This window comes from Salvelinus sp. IW2-2015, unplaced genomic scaffold, assembly GCF_002910315.2.
Source record: "Salvelinus sp. IW2-2015 unplaced genomic scaffold, ASM291031v2 Un_scaffold6299, whole genome shotgun sequence".
Lineage (NCBI taxonomy): Eukaryota > Metazoa > Chordata > Actinopteri > Salmoniformes > Salmonidae > Salvelinus > Salvelinus sp. IW2-2015.
The window spans coordinates 1-7,050 of NW_019947562.1; the positions used below are offsets into that span (position 1 = coordinate 1).

At 42.6% G+C, this 7,050-nt stretch overlaps 1 pseudogene; it reads right to left on the reverse strand.

Moving 5' to 3' along the window:
* Nucleotides 1-1,807: 1,807 nt before the first annotated feature.
* LOC112078802 (V-type proton ATPase subunit d 1-like) lies at nucleotides 1,808-6,841 on the reverse strand (annotated as a pseudogene).
* Nucleotides 6,842-7,050: the final 209 nt, after the last annotated feature.

The following is a 7,050-nucleotide window of genomic DNA, read 5'->3' on the forward strand; positions in this document are numbered from 1 at the left end:
GAACGCGGGACAGAAAGACCCCAAACAAGTGCAGCAGATAGTCAATGAGACTGGGAATAGGAGTCAATGCATAGCTTGTAGATTATATATAAGATAGAAAAAGTTAAAACATGGACCATCAATTCACATAACTGAAGAGAGATGGCGAGACAGACCAAATACTAGCTGATACGGAATAGCTGATTGTTTGCAGTTAATAATAAGACAAGTGGTAGTAAATCTAAGCCATCCCCCCCCCCCCCCCCCAAATGCATGAAAAGATAGGCTCAAATTAAATTAGTTCAAAATGGGCACTCATCTTGGCCCCTTCATTAGATAGAGCTGCAAGACGCCAGAGAGTCTGTGGAATGACTTACGTGATGAAGTCCAATGAAGCTTGGCCAGCTTGAAGCTGTGAATGACTTACGTGATGAAGTCCATGAAGCTTGCCAGCCTCTTGAGACCTGTGAATGACTTACGTGATGAAGTTCCATGAAGCTTGCCACCTCTGAGAGCTATGTGAATGACTTCGTTTGAAGTCCATGAAGCTTGCCAGCCTCTGAGAGCCTCTGGGTGAATGACTACGTGCATGAGTCCATGAAGCTTGGCCAGCCTCTGAGAGCCTTGAATGACTTACTGGATGAAGTCCATGAGCTTGCCAGCCTCTGAAGCCTTGAAATGACTTACGTGATGAATCCATGAAGCTTCGCCTCTGTGAACCTGTGAATACTTACGTGATGAAAGTCCATGAAGTTGCCAGCCTTCTGAGAGAGTGAAGACTGACGTGATGAAGTCCATGAAGCTTGCCAGCCTCTAAGAGCCTGTGAAGACTTACGTGATGAAGTCCATGAAGCTTGCCAGCCTCTGAGAGCCTGTAAGACTTACTGATGAAAGTCCATCAAGCTGCCAGCTCTGAAGCCTGTGAATGACTTACGTATGAAGTCCATGAAGCTTCCAGCCTTCTGAGGCCTTAATGACTACGTGATAATCAGTGAACTTCCAGGCCTCTGAAAGCACTTGTGAATGACTTACGTGCATGAAGTCCATGAAGCTTGCCCAGCCTCTGAGACCTGTGGAATGACTTCGTGATGAAGTCCATGAAGCTTGCCAGCTCTGAGAGCCTGTGAAATGAACCTGAAGGTCAGCTACTGCCCTATGAAGTAAGCTTACGCATGAAAGTCCTATTTGCAGCCTGTGAAGCTTGTTTGCATGACTTACGTGATGATCCATGAACTTCCAGCCTCTGAGAGCCTTGAATGACTTACTGATGAAGTCATGAGCTTCCAGCCTGCTCCTGAATGACCTTACGTGATGAAGTCCATTGAAGCTTGCCAGCCCTAGACTGTGAATGACTTACGTGATGACATGAAGCTTGCCGCCTTCTGAGAGCCTGTGAATGACTTACGTTGATGAAGTTCCGATAGCTTGCCAGCCTCTGAAGCCTGTGAATGACTTACGTGATGAAGTCCATGAAGCTTGCCAGCCTCTGAGAGCCTGTGAATGACTTACGTTGATGAAGCCATGAAGCTTGCCAGCCTTCCTGAGAGCCTTGATGATGACTTACGTGATGAAGTTCCATTATAAGCTTGCCAGCCTCTGAGAGCCTGTGATGACTTACGTGATGAAGTCCATAAGCTTGCCAGCCTCTGAGAGCCTAGTGAATGACTTACTATGAGTCCAATGAAGCTTGCCAGCCTCTGAAGCCTGTGAATGACTTACGTTGCATAAGTCCATGAAGCTTTGCCAGCCTCTGAGAGCCTAGTGAATGACTTACGTTGATGAAGTCCATGAAAGCTTGCCAGCCTCTGGAGCCTAGTGAATGACTTACGTGATGAAAGTCCGATGAAGCTTGCAGCCTCTGAGAGCCTCTAGGAATGACTTAACGTGATGAAGTCCATGAAGCTTGCCAGCCTGCTGAGAGCCTGTGAATGACTTACGTGATGGATCCATGAAAGCTTGCCAGCCTCTGAGAGCCTGTGAATGACTTACGTGATGAAGTCCATGAAGCGCTTGCAGCGGTTCATAGGACTGGTTCCTCATGTGACGAAACTCCACCACCATCTTCTCTTTGAGCTTGTTCGCATGACGGACACGGTGAGGGAGACGGCTCGTTGGCCAGGAAGCTGCCATAGTCCGTCTGCAGATGGAGCTTCAGTCTGCAGGGGGGGGGGGGAGGGACAAAACGCCTTCAGATACTAGTAACAGCGGCTTTCAACAGACACAACAATGACACGCGAAGATAAGTACAAGCTCATTTTAATGCTGCTGTGAGACGACATGATGCTAATGGTACATTAAACCCATTGAACAAGGGCAGAGGCTAGCTAGCTGTGTGTCTAGAATGCCTCCATTTTACTTGGTGTGAAAGCTAATTAGAGACCCTTACACAAGTGAAGAGGCTAGCTAGCTATGTGTCTAGAATGCTTCCATTTTACATGATGTGAAAGCTAATTGAGCAATACTTTGAGCAATAGTATCAGTTCCTCATAGAAATCCCTCTGTTGATCAACCTGATGTGATTTATTTAACCTTTTATGTCGGCAGCCTGGTAATGAAGAAATCATGAATCGCTGCAAATGGTCCTTGCTAACGGTTCTTCAAAAAAATACTCTTGCTACTAAAATGTAGCTAGCTAGCTACAGCGGTCAATGCAATGTAATAACCAGGGCCCGGTTTCCCAGAAGCATCTGAAGGCTAAGTTCATCTTTAGATTCTTCTTATGACCAATGGTAAAATCTCAGAGCCGTTTCCCAAAACCACCGTTAATTAAGTTGCACTTGAAAACGCTGGTTATTTCCAGAGGCAGGTAGCCTAGTGGTTAGAGCGTTGGGCGAGTAACCCGAAAGGTTGCTAGATCGAATCCCCGAGCTGACAAGGTGAAAATCTGTCGTTCTGCCCCCTGAACAAGGCAGTTAACCCACTGTTCCCCTGTAGGCCGTCATTGTAAATAAGAATTTGTTCTTAAATGACTTGCCGAGTTTTTTAAAAAAGTTTAAAAAAAGAAAAATACAGCTACGTTTTTCTCCTTTCTTTTTCCCCAGAAGATCTCACCTAGACATAGAATCAACCCGTTTATCTGTCTCTCTGTGGCCGCTGTCACCTTGGGAACAAAGGTTGCCTACAAATACAAAGTCGACAATGTCTTTGCAAATGTTACAAACAAGCGAAGAATAAAAAAAACTATTTAAAAATGAAAAACCGAGATGACCGCAGTAAAAGTAAATCCAATAGACTTGTTCAAATCATTTTGAAAATCAAATTCATGTCAATTTTGTTCTATTTTGCTAATTATAGTTTACACTCTGTCATTTTTCGCCTCATAATTTCCGGACGTGTTACATGTGCTCAATGATATGCCGCATCTGATGTAGTGCATTACTAGCCTATAAAAAAGGAAGGCCTAAGCATTAGAAGAAGCCGCCTCAATATCTGCAGCCGTGACGTCGACCGCCTGTATTCAACGGAGAGACCGAGGCTATGCTACTAGCCTCACGTCATGAATATGCATAGCCTATTAGCCAATCAGGGTGACAGTTACAGTAAGCACACAACGCATGATGCAACAGTACACCAAATCATCAATACTTTTAATCAAAAAATAAACAAATCTTATAACTGAAAAATTATATATTAATTATATCTGAAAAATTGTACACATTTTTGCGTAAAACTAACAGTGAAGTGTTTCTATAATCCCCTACGGGGAAATAAATGAATGGTGGAAAAAACGATTTGAACCATGTCCCTGATTGGCCGCTTGGTTTTATGGGTATTGTGACACTTCCACTGTGGGGCTCTATTCACCTCTAAACAGAACCTGTAAGGTCCTTGGACTAAAGGCTGGTTTACAGTCCCGTTGACAATTTGTCGTAGCTACATCATGAACGTTCTATTGTCGTCTGACATCAAACTTGTAGCCGTTATGAAAAAGTAAAAAACGAAAGCCTCTGAATGACATCAGTAGCCCGATGCTCCAAATAACATAGTCTTCTATTTTAACACCAATAAACCCATCCCTTTAATTAAAAATGAAATCAGTAAAAATCAACATAAAACATAAAAATAAAAGCAATTTCTTAAACAATGCTTTGGTCCGTTGCTAGCTAGCCAGTTCAAATAATGACCGGTGTATCACATCTAGCCGTGATTGTGAGTCCCGGAGGGCGGCGTACAAATGGCTCAGCCTTGTCCGTTTGGCCGGGGTAGGCCATACACATTATATATAAAGTCGGAAGTTTACATACACCTTAGCCAAATACATTTCAACTCAGTTTTTCACAATTCCTGACATTTAATCCAACAAAATTCCCAGTCTTTGGTCAGTTAGGATCACCACTTTATTTTAAGAATGTGAAATGTCAGAATAATAGTAGAGAGAATGACTTATATAATTTTATTTTTTTTCATCACATTCCCAGTGGTTCAGAGGTTTACATACACTCAATTAGTATTTGGTAGCATTGCCTTTAAATTGTTTAACTTGGGTCAAATGCTTCAGGTAGCCTTCCACAAGCTTCCCACAATAGGTTGGGTGAATTTTGGCCCATTCCTCCTGACAGAGCTGGTGTAACTGAGTCAGGTTTGTAGGCCTCCTTGCTCGCACAAGCCTTTTCAGTTCTGCCCACAAATATTCTATAGGATTGAGGTCAGGGCTTTGTGATGGCCACTCCAATTAGCTTGACTTTTGTTGTCCTTAAGCCATTTTGCCACAACTTTGGTAAGGTCATTGCAAGCCCATTTAACAAGCTTCTTCCTGCTGTTGTCTTGATGTTGCTTCAATATACACATATTTTTCCTCCCTCATGATGCCATCTATTTTGTGAAGTGCACCAGTCCCTCCTGCAGCAAAGCACCCACACACATGATCTGCCACCCCGTGCTTCACGTTGGATGGTTTCTTTGCTTGCAAGCCTCCCCCTTTTTCCTCCAAACATAACGATGGTCATGATGGCCAAACAGTTATATTTTTGTTCATCAGACCAGAGAACATTTCTCAAAAAAGTAATCTTTGTCCCCATGTGCAGTTGCAAAGTAGTCTGGCTTTTTTAGGCGGTTTTGGATCAGTGGCTTCTTCCTTGCTGAGCGCCTTTCAGGTTATGTCATATAGGACTGTTTTCCTGTGGATATAGATATTTTCGTACCCGTTTCCTCCAGCATCTTCACAAGGTCCTTTGCTGTTGTCTGGGATTGATTTGCACTTTTCGCACCAAAGTACGTTCATCTCTAGGAGACAGAACATGTCTCCTTCCTAGCGGTATGAGGGCTGGTGGTCCCATGTGTTTATACTTGCGTACCAATGTTTGTACAGATGAACGTGGCACCTTCGGGTGTTTGGAAATTGCTCCCAAGGATGAACCAGACTTGTGGAGGTCTATATTTTTTCCTGAGGTCTTGATTCTTTGATTTTCCCATGATGTCAAGCAAGAGGGCACTGGTTTGAAGGTAGGCCTTGAAATACATCCACAGGTACACCTCAATGAGTCAAATTATGTAATTAGCCTATCAGAAGCTACTAAAGCCATATCATTTTCTGGAATTTTCCAAGCTGTTTAAAGGACAACTGTGCATGTAACTTCTGACCACTGGAATTGTGACAGTGAATTATAAGTGAAATAAAATGTCTAAACATTTTGGAAAAATGACTTGTGTCATGCACAAGTAGATGTCCTAACGACTTGCAAAAATATAGTTTGTTAACAAGACATTTGTGGAGTGGTTGAAAAAACAGTTTTAATGACTCCAACCTAAGTTGATGTAAACTTCCGACTTCAAACTGTGTGCATTTGTGTGAGGATGATGTGTGTGTGTGTGTGTTGTGTGTGTATAGCTGACATCGTCTTAACTCTCGCTGCATTTTATTAATTATGACAGAAAAATAAAGCCACACCAACATTATTTACAAGGTAACGTTAATGGTGAGCTGACAGAAAATAACTTCCTGTCAGTGTGACGAAATAAAATTCTCAGATAGAATGACCTACTTTTAACACTCCTGCATCATGTTTACAGGAGGATTTGAGCTGGTTGCTGTGACGTTGCGACAGTGTCAGATTAAACTTTTTTTAGGAAACTGACAGTTGCATGTCGTTCGAACAATTATAAACTGTCCTTTAAGAGTAACGTCAACCTCCTTTAGTCCACTATTGGGCTAACTGGCACGCTAGCTTCTTCCCAGCTTCTTAAATGTASCTAGGTAAATTAACGTTAGCTAGCTAATTCAAAGAATAATAATATCGGTTGAGAGACACGATTTCATCTCGAAATCTAGCTAATTTACCAGCTCATTTAACTCTAACGTTACTTACATCCATATACCAAACTGATCATTCATCAGCTACTATTCATGAGAAAGTAACCTTATGTAACGATAACTAACTAACTAAATAGATAATACAAGGACCCATCACGAGATACTAGTTAGTAACCTACTGTTATAGGTGGCTAGAGTTGTCATTAACGTTCGCCTGCAAATAGTTAGTATAGGTACAGTAGTAGCATGGCGACTGGCCATGTCGTCGGAAACGCCACATTTTTTAATCCAGTAACGTTTTGAAACGTTAGCAATACCATTTGAAACGGCACTCTGTACATTGGACAACATAGCTAGCCAGATGGCTAGCTAGCTCGCTAACGTTAGCTCTGACTCACCTTCCAGGGTTTCACACTGRACGAGATTTAGATAGTCTCCCTGTGAAAGAATTCCAGCCTTAAAACCCCTGACCAACCCTTCCAAGTAACCATTATCCACATTAAAATACAGCTCCGAGAATATAGGCATATTGAGGCCTCAAAATATATCCGTATATTGATGAAATACAACCGTTTTAGGAGGAAAATAAATTCTGGATAGGGCTGAGCTCCAGATTACGACCCGGACGTGCTAAAAGAGACACGGTGATCCCTTCGCCACCAATATCATGTGACATCTGCTTTCGAGTGACGTAATGCCGCGTTCAAGTCCACTGGGGAACTCGGAAATATCCGACTTCAGCCAGCGTTCAAGTTACTGGGAATTCGGGAAAGAAACGAGCTCCAACATGGAAAAATCGTTTTGAAGGTACCTGAAATCAC